General features: G+C 23.7%; 3 non-coding genes across 3 annotated transcripts; all 3 read left to right on the forward strand.

The window, feature by feature from the left end:
- Positions 1 to 2,425: 2,425 nt before the first annotated feature.
- LOC123304641 lies at positions 2,426 to 2,544 on the forward strand. The gene has a single exon (XR_006536641.1). It is a non-coding gene; the product is annotated as a 5S ribosomal RNA (ribosomal RNA).
- A 6,359-nt stretch (positions 2,545 to 8,903) lies between these two features.
- On the forward strand, positions 8,904 to 9,022 carry LOC123304642. The gene has a single exon (XR_006536642.1). It is a non-coding gene; the product is annotated as a 5S ribosomal RNA (ribosomal RNA).
- Positions 9,023 to 15,381: 6,359 nt separating this feature from the next.
- On the forward strand, positions 15,382 to 15,500 carry LOC123304638. Its single transcript, XR_006536638.1, has one exon. It is a non-coding gene; the product is annotated as a 5S ribosomal RNA (ribosomal RNA).
- Positions 15,501 to 16,042: the final 542 nt, after the last annotated feature.

The raw sequence follows: 16,042 nt of genomic DNA on the forward strand, positions 1-16,042 counted from the left end.
AATTAAAGAAAAAAAAAAAACAAAGCATATAAACTTTCTATTGAAAATGTTATTTTAAACTAGATGGCCAAGTGAACTTCGTTACACAAACAATATATGACGTATTCGTTATTTAAATAATCAGTATCCTTTGATATTATATCAATACGTTACTCTCTTCTTTTGATACATATTAATAAAATTTCAATTTATAAGATTTTATGTCAATTATATAAATAATATTATAAATTTTCTAAATACATAAGTTAAGTAACAAAAAATTTGAATAACAAGATAAATTTATATATTATGTTTTAATACTCGATACTATAATATATCGCATCCGTTACCAATTATTCGGTATCCTTTGATTTATACACAGAATGAACTAAAAATATATATCAAATTTATTTTATTTATTTATATATTTAATATTATTATTATTATTTTATATTACAAAGTTTCTTAACGAAGCTTACAATGATTTCTCATATCGTACTTAACAAAATTATTTAGATCATATAAAATTTAAATTGTTAAAAAATTTGTATATTTATTATTATTATTATTTATTTTTATTAAAATTACATAACATAAAATTAATAATATTTTAATAATTATATAAATTAATTCTTATTTAAAATAATCTTATATTAATCTCAACAAATACTCTAATAATATATTTTGTCATAAATTTTTTTATATTTAAAATAAATATTATAATATATAAATACTTATATCAGTATAAAATTTCTTTATATAATTATGAAAAAATTAATTTAATAGTTAATTATTGATATTAATGCATAAATAAAAGTATTTTCTAATGAAATATATTTTGTCAATGTTCGATTAACACATTTCATAATAATACGTTTTCATTATTGACAAAAAAAGTTTTTCTAAAAATGAAATCTTATACTATAATATATATATTTATATATTAAATTTTTTAATTATTTATATACTAATAATTTATAATAAATCGATATTAAATAAAAAATAAAAATATATACTTTTTAAGTTTACCTTAAAAATATTATTGTTTTGTATGATTGAAATAATTAATATTAAACTATGTTTATTAATAATTGTTAATAAAAAAATTAAATATATTTTAATTTATAAAATAAATATTATTATTAAATTTATAATTTATTATTTTATATATTATAGAAATTGAAAAAATAAATCATGTTTACTACGACAGTAAATTAGAAATACTATTTAATTTTTATGTGTTTTCTACATGGTACTTTGACTTACATAGGGACTTATATTATTGTGAATAATGATATAATTGAAAACCTTTATTTTTTATTTGATAGAATTATTATATTTTATCATTTAAATATTTATAATAAATACATTATTTTTATAAAGTAAAAAAATATGGCCGAAGAAAATTCTACAGCTGTTGCAGCAACTGCGGTTACTGCTGCTTCTACAACACCAACAAAAAAAGCAACAGCTTCTGGTGCTAAACGTACAAAACAACATTCAAAACCAACACATCCACGTACATCAGAAATGGTTGTTAACGCAATTAAAAATTTAAAAGAACGTGGTGGTTCATCATTACAAGCAATTAAAAAATATTTAGCTGCAAATTATAAAGTGGATTCTGATAAAATTTCACCATTTATTAAAAAATATTTAAAAGCTGCTGTAACTGAGGGAGCCTTGGTACAAACTAAAGGTAAAGGTGCATCTGGTTCATTCAAATTGGCTGCTTCCGCTTCATCTAATTCTTCAGCTAAATCAAAAGTATCCAAAAAAGAAAGTGGAGCAAAAGGTTCAGCAAAGAGTGCTAAAAGTAAACGGGCACCAAAAGAAAAGAAAGCCACAACTACATCATTGGCAGCCAAAAAGCCTAAAGCAAAAAAAGCGACTCCATCATCATCAACTGCTGCTAAAAAAGTTACTGCAAAATCCTCAGCGGCATCAAAAAAAGCACCAGTTAAAGCAAAACCAGCAAAAAGTACAAAATCCGCTGCCAAAAGTAGCCCTGCTCGTAAACCGAAAGCACCAAAAGCTAAGAAAGCTTCTGTTGCCAAATCATCTCCTACAAAAATTAAAAAAGCAGCACCAAAAAAGAAATGATCTGTTACTTTAATAATATATTGAAATATTTCATTATTTTTGCTAAAAAATGAAAATAACATAGGCCTTAATACAGGCCACAAATTAATATTTGATAAGAGTAAATTATTTTTTGTATAAATATTTTATAAAATAATAGTTAAGAAACATTTGCCACAGTCAGTACCACGGATGGGTGGCCACTTGAGAATACTGTGTGCGGTTGCATTTTTATTTAAAATATATGGTATAATAAATAAGTATATATTTAAATTGATTACTTCATTGAAAATTTTAATAATATACTTTAATATTAATGATATTTATGAAAAATATATATTTGTAAAAATTTTCATTTATTACTGGCAACAGCCATACCACGTTGAAAACACCGGTTCTCGTCCGATCACCGAAGTTAAGCAACATTGGGCACAGTCAGTACTTGGATGGGTGACCGCTTGGGAACACTGTGTGCGGTTGCCTTTTTATATTAAAAATATAAATTATTTTTCTTCTTTTCTTTTTTTTTACACACCATATATAAATATATGTTATTTAGAAATGTAAACCTTTTATATTATTCGTCAACAAATAAATATTATTTTTTGTATAAAATTTTATTGCATTTATAACTCATATCATGGTTACTTTAAAGCGAGAAGTTTTTTTAATATTTCAAATGAATATAAAATAATATAAATTTTATGAAATTTATTTATTTTTAGAAATAGCAATCGCTTATAATTATAACAAAATTTTAATAATGTTTAATTTTATTTCAATAATTTATATATATATATATATATATATATATTTTTTAATAAAAATAATATACTCTTATTTAATAATATATGTTGGTCCTATATATAGGACCGAAAATATTTCTTATTTGTTTTTTTTTTTTTTAAATTGTCATTTAAAACGCTTATGCACGTTCTCCACGAATACGTCTTGCCAATTGTATATCCTTAGGCATAATTGTAACACGCTTTGCATGAATTGCGCATAAATTGGTATCTTCAAATAAACCTACTAAATAGGCTTCACTAGCTTCTTGTAATGCCATAACAGCTGAACTTTGGAAACGTAAATCGGTTTTAAAATCTTGTGCAATTTCACGTACTAAACGTTGGAATGGTAATTTACGAATTAACAATTCAGTACTTTTTTGATAACGACGAATTTCTCGTAAAGCTACTGTACCAGGACGATATCTGTGTGGTTTTTTTACTCCACCAGTTGCTGGTGCACTTTTACGTGCAGCTTTCGTTGCTAATTGTTTTCTTGGTGCTTTACCACCAGTTGATTTACGTGCAGTTTGCTTGGTTCTAGCCATTTTCAAATAATAATGTTTTTATAAAAAAACACACAATTTTAAAAATTATATTCGACAATTTGATACTACAAAGTCAAATGTTTAAATGCGAAATAAATGTGTTGTATTTATATTTATATGAAATTTCAAAATTTTTGTTGTCATATCCTATTGGATAGCTATCAGAGTATGGACTAATCAAATTGTATAGGCGTGGCTTAAAAAATCTTTAATGCTTTATATAAAAAGGCACAATTGTACCGGCGCTCACATACATTACAATACTTGTGAGGTTAACACACGTGTTATCCGTTCGTTAAAATATTGTAAATAATTTTTTATTAAAATGACTGGCAGAGGAAAAGGTGGAAAGGGTCTTGGAAAAGGGGGTGCAAAACGTCATAGAAAAGTTTTGCGTGATAATATCCAAGGTATTACAAAACCTGCAATTCGTCGTTTAGCACGACGAGGTGGAGTAAAACGTATCTCTGGTTTAATTTATGAAGAAACACGTGGTGTACTTAAAGTATTCCTTGAAAATGTTATTCGGGATGCTGTTACATATACTGAACACGCAAAACGTAAAACAGTTACAGCTATGGATGTTGTATATGCATTAAAACGACAAGGTCGTACTTTGTATGGTTTTGGAGGTTAAGAAAATATAATAATTTACTTAAAATATTTAGTAAATTTATTAAAGAATATTTAATACATCCGATAAATTTAAACAGGCTTTCCTTTTTGGGAAGCCACTAATTTTATTTATATAAGAGTAAATAAATTTGTTAATAAATATAACATATTATATAATTTGTTTACAACAAATTATTTTGTTTATAACATACATTACCAAATATTTTTATTTATTTTTTTTTTTTTTATTGTAATATATCTGCAATAATAAATTATAATTTGTATATTATCTATTTTATTTTACAATAACTTATTGAATTTTTGAAAAAATTTTATTATAAATTAATATACTATTATATTTTTTATATATACAAGTTAAGAGTAACAAGTATCGATAGGAGATTATCGAATTTATAACTAATAAAACATTTCGCCTTAATCAAAGAAAATAAAGATTTTGCTATACCATTTTTTATACTTTCAATAAATAATTTATTATTAAATTTTTATTATTTCATTTATTTTTTAAAATTATTAAAAATATTTTTCTAATAATTATAAGCGTACATAAACAAGTAGTAAATGTAAAATGAAAATAATAAAGGTAATGTAATGCATTTGCATTACACTGATTTACGATATATATTCCGCGATATCCTTTATTATATTTAAAATTAATAATATTGATATACTAATAATAGATATATTCAAGCTATTAATATATAAAATTTTATATTAAATATGATATTAATAATTGTTTATTTTATTTTTTTGTATATATAAAAATAATTTACTCTTATTTAAAAAATTTGATGGCTCTCTTAAAAAGAGAGCCGTTTTTATATGTTGATGTATTTTTATGTTATCAATTAAATAATATTTTCGATTTATTTATTTTGAACTTGTATATTTTGTAACAGCTTTAGTACCTTCACTAACAGCGTGCTTTGCCAATTCACCAGGTAATAATAATCGAACTGCGGTTTGAATTTCCCGACTTGTGATTGTTGAACGTTTATTATAATGTGCTAAACGTGATGCTTCAGCAGCAATACGTTCAAAAATATCATTAACAAAACTGTTCATGATACTCATAGCTTTACTAGAGATACCAGTATCAGGATGCACTTGTTTTAATACTTTGTAAATGTAAATTGCATATGATTCCTTGCGCTTCCTCTTCTTTTTCTTATCACTCTTTGATATATTTTTTTGAGCTTTGCCAGCTTTTTTTGCTGCTTTTCCACTTGTTTTTGGTGGCATTGTTACAAACAATTAATATACACAGATAGTTACAGAACACCAGTCAGTATATGTATGAGCGTGTCGTGTATACAACTAGCGTATTATATACGCGAAGATGGATATAACAATAAAAATGAATACTACTCTCTGATTGGCTAAAAATAATACTATAAGGTGATTGGTTTATTTTTAAAGTTTTATATTTTATAAATATTATAAATTAAAATACCCAAATAACATTTTAAACATTTATGTTACAATCCCCGTAACGTACACATCTGTGTGATTATATTTACAAAAAAAAATATTAATTAAATAAATTTATTCGCTATGTCTGGACGAGGTAAAGGTGGTAAAGTAAAGGGAAAGGCAAAGTCAAGATCAAGCCGAGCAGGATTACAATTTCCTGTTGGAAGAATTCACAGATTATTACGAAAAGGAAATTATGCTGAACGAGTAGGTGCTGGTGCCCCAGTATATTTGGCTGCTGTTATGGAATATTTGGCTGCAGAAGTTCTCGAGTTAGCTGGTAATGCTGCCCGTGATAACAAAAAAACACGTATCATTCCACGTCATTTACAATTGGCAATTCGTAATGATGAAGAATTAAATAAATTATTATCTGGTGTAACAATTGCTCAAGGTGGTGTATTACCAAACATTCAAGCAGTGTTATTACCAAAGAAAACTGAAAAGAAAGCATAAATTAAAAACATTGCATTAATTTTTATAATAATAATACATCGATCATAGGCCTTTTAATAAAAGGCCACAAATTTATTTAAAATAAGAGTAAAAATTATTTTTATAAATAATATATTATAATATTTTTTTAAAGAATCAATTTAAATAATTATAAATTAATGATTCTTTTTTTTTTTTTCTTTTTTTATATGTTATTATGGAAATAATTCATCATATTATGATGACATTTAGGTAACATATTATAAGAATATTCATAAAATATTATCAAAATAATATTGTATTATGATGATATTTAGACAAAATATTATAAGAATATACACAAAATATTATCAAAATAATATCATTAGATAACAAAACTGTTCATGATACTCATACCTTTACTAGAGATAAAAGTATCAGGATGCACTTGTATTAATACATATTATCACAACATCACAAAATATTTTTTAAAAGGAAAAATTTTTTTAAAATTATTATAAAATTTGATTGAATTAAATTTCAATTTATTTTTTTAATAATTAAAGAAAAAAAAAAAACAAAGCATATAAACTTTCTATTGAAAATGTTATTTTAAACTAGATGGCCAAGTGAACTTCGTTACACAAACAATATATGACGTATTCGTTATTTAAATAATCAGTATCCTTTGATATTATATCAATACGTTACTCTCTTCTTTTGATACATATTAATAAAATTTCAATTTATAAGATTTTATGTCAATTATATAAATAATATTATAAATTTTCTAAATACATAAGTTAAGTAACAAAAAATTTGAATAACAAGATAAATTTATATATTATGTTTTAATACTCGATACTATAATATATCGCATCCGTTACCAATTATTCGGTATCCTTTGATTTATACACAGAATGAACTAAAAATATATATCAAATTTATTTTATTTATTTATATATTTAATATTATTATTATTATTTTATATTACAAAGTTTCTTAACGAAGCTTACAATGATTTCTCATATCGTACTTAACAAAATTATTTAGATCATATAAAATTTAAATTGTTAAAAAATTTGTATATTTATTATTATTATTATTTATTTTTATTAAAATTACATAACATAAAATTAATAATATTTTAATAATTATATAAATTAATTCTTATTTAAAATAATCTTATATTAATCTCAACAAATACTCTAATAATATATTTTGTCATAAATTTTTTTATATTTAAAATAAATATTATAATATATAAATACTTATATCAGTATAAAATTTCTTTATATAATTATGAAAAAATTAATTTAATAGTTAATTATTGATATTAATGCATAAATAAAAGTATTTTCTAATGAAATATATTTTGTCAATGTTCGATTAACACATTTCATAATAATACGTTTTCATTATTGACAAAAAAAGTTTTTCTAAAAATGAAATCTTATACTATAATATATATATTTATATATTAAATTTTTTAATTATTTATATACTAATAATTTATAATAAATCGATATTAAATAAAAAATAAAAATATATACTTTTTAAGTTTACCTTAAAAATATTATTGTTTTGTATGATTGAAATAATTAATATTAAACTATGTTTATTAATAATTGTTAATAAAAAAATTAAATATATTTTAATTTATAAAATAAATATTATTATTAAATTTATAATTTATTATTTTATATATTATAGAAATTGAAAAAATAAATCATGTTTACTACGACAGTAAATTAGAAATACTATTTAATTTTTATGTGTTTTCTACATGGTACTTTGACTTACATAGGGACTTATATTATTGTGAATAATGATATAATTGAAAACCTTTATTTTTTATTTGATAGAATTATTATATTTTATCATTTAAATATTTATAATAAATACATTATTTTTATAAAGTAAAAAAATATGGCCGAAGAAAATTCTACAGCTGTTGCAGCAACTGCGGTTACTGCTGCTTCTACAACACCAACAAAAAAAGCAACAGCTTCTGGTGCTAAACGTACAAAACAACATTCAAAACCAACACATCCACGTACATCAGAAATGGTTGTTAACGCAATTAAAAATTTAAAAGAACGTGGTGGTTCATCATTACAAGCAATTAAAAAATATTTAGCTGCAAATTATAAAGTGGATTCTGATAAAATTTCACCATTTATTAAAAAATATTTAAAAGCTGCTGTAACTGAGGGAGCCTTGGTACAAACTAAAGGTAAAGGTGCATCTGGTTCATTCAAATTGGCTGCTTCCGCTTCATCTAATTCTTCAGCTAAATCAAAAGTATCCAAAAAAGAAAGTGGAGCAAAAGGTTCAGCAAAGAGTGCTAAAAGTAAACGGGCACCAAAAGAAAAGAAAGCCACAACTACATCATTGGCAGCCAAAAAGCCTAAAGCAAAAAAAGCGACTCCATCATCATCAACTGCTGCTAAAAAAGTTACTGCAAAATCATCAGCGGCATCAAAAAAAGCACCAGTTAAAGCAAAACCAGCAAAAAGTACAAAATCCGCTGCCAAAAGTAGCCCTGCTCGTAAACCGAAAGCACCAAAAGCTAAGAAAGCTTCTGTTGCCAAATCATCTCCTACAAAAATTAAAAAAGCAGCACCAAAAAAGAAATGATCTGTTACTTTAATAATATATTGAAATATTTCATTATTTTTGCTAAAAAATGAAAATAACATAGGCCTTAATACAGGCCACAAATTAATATTTGATAAGAGTAAATTATTTTTTGTATAAATATTTTATAAAATAATAGTTAAGAAACATTTGCCACAGTCAGTACCACGGATGGGTGGCCACTTGAGAATACTGTGTGCGGTTGCATTTTTATTTAAAATATATGGTATAATAAATAAGTATATATTTAAATTGATTACTTCATTGAAAATTTTAATAATATACTTTAATATTAATGATATTTATGAAAAATATATATTTGTAAAAATTTTCATTTATTACTGGCAACAGCCATACCACGTTGAAAACACCGGTTCTCGTCCGATCACCGAAGTTAAGCAACATTGGGCACAGTCAGTACTTGGATGGGTGACCGCTTGGGAACACTGTGTGCGGTTGCCTTTTTATATTAAAAATATAAATTATTTTTCTTCTTTTCTTTTTTTTTACACACCATATATAAATATATGTTATTTAGAAATGTAAACCTTTTATATTATTCGTCAACAAATAAATATTATTTTTTGTATAAAATTTTATTGCATTTATAACTCATATCATGGTTACTTTAAAGCGAGAAGTTTTTTTAATATTTCAAATGAATATAAAATAATATAAATTTTATGAAATTTATTTATTTTTAGAAATAGCAATCGCTTATAATTATAACAAAATTTTAATAATGTTTAATTTTATTTCAATAATTTATATATATATATATATATATATATATTTTTTAATAAAAATAATATACTCTTATTTAATAATATATGTTGGTCCTATATATAGGACCGAAAATATTTCTTATTTGTTTTTTTTTTTTTTAAATTGTCATTTAAAACGCTTATGCACGTTCTCCACGAATACGTCTTGCCAATTGTATATCCTTAGGCATAATTGTAACACGCTTTGCATGAATTGCGCATAAATTGGTATCTTCAAATAAACCTACTAAATAGGCTTCACTAGCTTCTTGTAATGCCATAACAGCTGAACTTTGGAAACGTAAATCGGTTTTAAAATCTTGTGCAATTTCACGTACTAAACGTTGGAATGGTAATTTACGAATTAACAATTCAGTACTTTTTTGATAACGACGAATTTCTCGTAAAGCTACTGTACCAGGACGATATCTGTGTGGTTTTTTTACTCCACCAGTTGCTGGTGCACTTTTACGTGCAGCTTTCGTTGCTAATTGTTTTCTTGGTGCTTTACCACCAGTTGATTTACGTGCAGTTTGCTTGGTTCTAGCCATTTTCAAATAATAATGTTTTTACAAAAAAACACACAATTTTAAAAATTATATTCGACAATTTGATACTACAAAGTCAAATGTTTAAATGCGAAATAAATGTGTTGTATTTATATTTATATGAAATTTCAAAATTTTTGTTGTCATATCCTATTGGATAGCTATCAGAGTATGGACTAATCAAATTGTATAGGCGTGGCTTAAAAAATCTTTAATGCTTTATATAAAAAGGCACAATTGTACCGGCGCTCACATACATTACAATACTTGTGAGGTTAACACACGTGTTATCCGTTCGTTAAAATATTGTAAATAATTTTTTATTAAAATGACTGGCAGAGGAAAAGGTGGAAAGGGTCTTGGAAAAGGGGGTGCAAAACGTCATAGAAAAGTTTTGCGTGATAATATCCAAGGTATTACAAAACCTGCAATTCGTCGTTTAGCACGACGAGGTGGAGTAAAACGTATCTCTGGTTTAATTTATGAAGAAACACGTGGTGTACTTAAAGTATTCCTTGAAAATGTTATTCGGGATGCTGTTACATATACTGAACACGCAAAACGTAAAACAGTTACAGCTATGGATGTTGTATATGCATTAAAACGACAAGGTCGTACTTTGTATGGTTTTGGAGGTTAAGAAAATATAATAATTTACTTAAAATATTTAGTAAATTTATTAAAGAATATTTAATACATCCGATAAATTTAAACAGGCTTTCCTTTTTGGGAAGCCACTAATTTTATTTATATAAGAGTAAATAAATTTGTTAATAAATATAACATATTATATAATTTGTTTACAACAAATTATTTTGTTTATAACATACATTACCAAATATTTTTATTTATTTTTTTTTTTTTTATTGTAATATATCTGCAATAATAAATTATAATTTGTATATTATCTATTTTATTTTACAATAACTTATTGAATTTTTGAAAAAATTTTATTATAAATTAATATACTATTATATTTTTTATATATACAAGTTAAGAGTAACAAGTATCGATAGGAGATTATCGAATTTATAACTAATAAAACATTTCGCCTTAATCAAAGAAAATAAAGATTTTGCTATACCATTTTTTATACTTTCAATAAATAATTTATTATTAAATTTTTATTATTTCATTTATTTTTTAAAATTATTAAAAATATTTTTCTAATAATTATAAGCGTACATAAACAAGTAGTAAATGTAAAATGAAAATAATAAAGGTAATGTAATGCATTTGCATTACACTGATTTACGATATATATTCCGCGATATCCTTTATTATATTTAAAATTAATAATATTGATATACTAATAATAGATATATTCAAGCTATTAATATATAAAATTTTATATTAAATATGATATTAATAATTGTTTATTTTATTTTTTTGTATATATAAAAATAATTTACTCTTATTTAAAAAATTTGATGGCTCTCTTAAAAAGAGAGCCGTTTTTATATGTTGATGTATTTTTATGTTATCAATTAAATAATATTTTCGATTTATTTATTTTGAACTTGTATATTTTGTAACAGCTTTAGTACCTTCACTAACAGCGTGCTTTGCCAATTCACCAGGTAATAATAATCGAACTGCGGTTTGAATTTCCCGACTTGTGATTGTTGAACGTTTATTATAATGTGCTAAACGTGATGCTTCAGCAGCAATACGTTCAAAAATATCATTAACAAAACTGTTCATGATACTCATAGCTTTACTAGAGATACCAGTATCAGGATGCACTTGTTTTAATACTTTGTAAATGTAAATTGCATATGATTCCTTGCGCTTCCTCTTCTTTTTCTTATCACTCTTTGATATATTTTTTTGAGCTTTGCCAGCTTTTTTTGCTGCTTTTCCACTTGTTTTTGGTGGCATTGTTACAAACAATTAATATACACAGATAGTTACAGAACACCAGTCAGTATATGTATGAGCGTGTCGTGTATACAACTAGCGTATTATATACGCGAAGATGGATATAACAATAAAAATGAATACTACTCTCTGATTGGCTAAAAATAATACTATAAGGTGATTGGTTTATTTTTAAAGTTTTATATTTTATAAATATTATAAATTAAAATACCCAAATAACATTTTAAACATTTATGTTACAATCCCCGTAACGTACACATCTGTGTGATTATATTTACAAAAAAAAATATTAATTAAATAAATTTATTCGCTATGTCTGGACGAGGTAAAGGTGGTAAAGTAAAGGGAAAGGCAAAGTCAAGATCAAGCCGAGCAGGATTACAATTTCCTGTTGGAAGAATTCACAGATTATTACGAAAAGGAAATTATGCTGAACGAGTAGGTGCTGGTGCCCCAGTATATTTGGCTGCTGTTATGGAATATTTGGCTGCAGAAGTTCTCGAGTTAGCTGGTAATGCTGCCCGTGATAACAAAAAAACACGTATCATTCCACGTCATTTACAATTGGCAATTCGTAATGATGAAGAATTAAATAAATTATTATCTGGTGTAACAATTGCTCAAGGTGGTGTATTACCAAACATTCAAGCAGTGTTATTACCAAAGAAAACTGAAAAGAAAGCATAAATTAAAAACATTGCATTAATTTTTATAATAATAATACATCGATCATAGGCCTTTTAATAAAAGGCCACAAATTTATTTAAAATAAGAGTAAAAATTATTTTTATAAATAATATATTATAATATTTTTTTAAAGAATCAATTTAAATAATTATAAATTAATGATTCTTTTTTTTTTTTTCTTTTTTTATATGTTATTATGGAAATAATTCATCATATTATGATGACATTTAGGTAACATATTATAAGAATATTCATAAAATATTATCAAAATAATATTGTATTATGATGATATTTAGACAAAATATTATAAGAATATACACAAAATATTATCAAAATAATATCATTAGATAACAAAACTGTTCATGATACTCATACCTTTACTAGAGATAAAAGTATCAGGATGCACTTGTATTAATACATATTATCACAACATCACAAAATATTTTTTAAAAGGAAAAATTTTTTTAAAATTATTATAAAATTTGATTGAATTAAATTTCAATTTATTTTTTTAATAATTAAAGAAAAAAAAAAAACAAAGCATATAAACTTTCTATTGAAAATGTTATTTTAAACTAGATGGCCAAGTGAACTTCGTTACACAAACAATATATGACGTATTCGTTATTTAAATAATCAGTATCCTTTGATATTATATCAATACGTTACTCTCTTCTTTTGATACATATTAATAAAATTTCAATTTATAAGATTTTATGTCAATTATATAAATAATATTATAAATTTTCTAAATACATAAGTTAAGTAACAAAAAATTTGAATAACAAGATAAATTTATATATTATGTTTTAATACTCGATACTATAATATATCGCATCCGTTACCAATTATTCGGTATCCTTTGATTTATACACAGAATGAACTAAAAATATATATCAAATTTATTTTATTTATTTATATATTTAATATTATTATTATTATTTTATATTACAAAGTTTCTTAACGAAGCTTACAATGATTTCTCATATCGTACTTAACAAAATTATTTAGATCATATAAAATTTAAATTGTTAAAAAATTTGTATATTTATTATTATTATTATTTATTTTTATTAAAATTACATAACATAAAATTAATAATATTTTAATAATTATATAAATTAATTCTTATTTAAAATAATCTTATATTAATCTCAACAAATACTCTAATAATATATTTTGTCATAAATTTTTTTATATTTAAAATAAATATTATAATATATAAATACTTATATCAGTATAAAATTTCTTTATATAATTATGAAAAAATTAATTTAATAGTTAATTATTGATATTAATGCATAAATAAAAGTATTTTCTAATGAAATATATTTTGTCAATGTTCGATTAACACATTTCATAATAATACGTTTTCATTATTGACAAAAAAAGTTTTTCTAAAAATGAAATCTTATACTATAATATATATATTTATATATTAAATTTTTTAATTATTTATATACTAATAATTTATAATAAATCGATATTAAATAAAAAATAAAAATATATACTTTTTAAGTTTACCTTAAAAATATTATTGTTTTGTATGATTGAAATAATTAATATTAAACTATGTTTATTAATAATTGTTAATAAAAAAATTAAATATATTTTAATTTATAAAATAAATATTATTATTAAATTTATAATTTATTATTTTATATATTATAGAAATTGAAAAAATAAATCATGTTTACTACGACAGTAAATTAGAAATACTATTTAATTTTTATGTGTTTTCTACATGGTACTTTGACTTACATAGGGACTTATATTATTGTGAATAATGATATAATTGAAAACCTTTATTTTTTATTTGATAGAATTATTATATTTTATCATTTAAATATTTATAATAAATACATTATTTTTATAAAGTAAAAAAATATGGCCGAAGAAAATTCTACAGCTGTTGCAGCAACTGCGGTTACTGCTGCTTCTACAACACCAACAAAAAAAGCAACAGCTTCTGGTGCTAAACGTACAAAACAACATTCAAAACCAACACATCCACGTACATCAGAAATGGTTGTTAACGCAATTAAAAATTTAAAAGAACGTGGTGGTTCATCATTACAAGCAATTAAAAAATATTTAGCTGCAAATTATAAAGTGGATTCTGATAAAATTTCACCATTTATTAAAAAATATTTAAAAGCTGCTGTAACTGAGGGAGCCTTGGTACAAACTAAAGGTAAAGGTGCATCTGGTTCATTCAAATTGGCTGCTTCCGCTTCATCTAATTCTTCAGCTAAATCAAAAGTATCCAAAAAAGAAAGTGGAGCAAAAGGTTCAGCAAAGAGTGCTAAAAGTAAACGGGCACCAAAAGAAAAGAAAGCCACAACTACATCATTGGCAGCCAAAAAGCCTAAAGCAAAAAAAGCGACTCCATCATCATCAACTGCTGCTAAAAAAGTTACTGCAAAATCATCAGCGGCATCAAAAAAAGCACCAGTTAAAGCAAAACCAGCAAAAAGTACAAAATCCGCTGCCAAAAGTAGCCCTGCTCGTAAACCGAAAGCACCAAAAGCTAAGAAAGCTTCTGTTGCCAAATCATCTCCTACAAAAATTAAAAAAGCAGCACCAAAAAAGAAATGATCTGTTACTTTAATAATATATTGAAATATTTCATTATTTTTGCTAAAAAATGAAAATAACATAGGCCTTAATACAGGCCACAAATTAATATTTGATAAGAGTAAATTATTTTTTGTATAAATATTTTATAAAATAATAGTTAAGAAACATTTGCCACAGTCAGTACCACGGATGGGTGGCCACTTGAGAATACTGTGTGCGGTTGCATTTTTATTTAAAATATATGGTATAATAAATAAGTATATATTTAAATTGATTACTTCATTGAAAATTTTAATAATATACTTTAATATTAATGATATTTATGAAAAATATATATTTGTAAAAATTTTCATTTATTACTGGCAACAGCCATACCACGTTGAAAACACCGGTTCTCGTCCGATCACCGAAGTTAAGCAACATTGGGCACAGTCAGTACTTGGATGGGTGACCGCTTGGGAACACTGTGTGCGGTTGCCTTTTTATATTAAAAATATAAATTATTTTTCTTCTTTTCTTTTTTTTTACACACCATATATAAATATATGTTATTTAGAAATGTAAACCTTTTATATTATTCGTCAACAAATAAATATTATTTTTTGTATAAAATTTTATTGCATTTATAACTCATATCATGGTTACTTTAAAGCGAGAAGTTTTTTTAATATTTCAAATGAATATAAAATAATATAAATTTTATGAAATTTATTTATTTTTAGAAATAGCAATCGCTTATAATTATAACAAAATTTTAATAATGTTTAATTTTATTTCAATAATTTATATATATATATATATATATATATATTTTTATTAAAAAATATACTCTTATTTAATAATATATGTTGGTCCTATATATAGGACCGAAAATATTTCTTATTTGTTTTTTTTTTTTTTAAATTGTCATTTAAAACGCTTATGCACGTTCTCCACGAATACGTCTTGCCAATTGTATATCCTTAGGCATAATTGTAACACGCTTTGCATGAATTGCGCATAAATTGGTATCTTCAAATAAA

Source organism: Chrysoperla carnea (genome assembly GCF_905475395.1).
Source record: "Chrysoperla carnea chromosome X unlocalized genomic scaffold, inChrCarn1.1 SUPER_X_unloc_74, whole genome shotgun sequence".
Taxonomy (NCBI): domain Eukaryota; kingdom Metazoa; phylum Arthropoda; class Insecta; order Neuroptera; family Chrysopidae; genus Chrysoperla; species Chrysoperla carnea.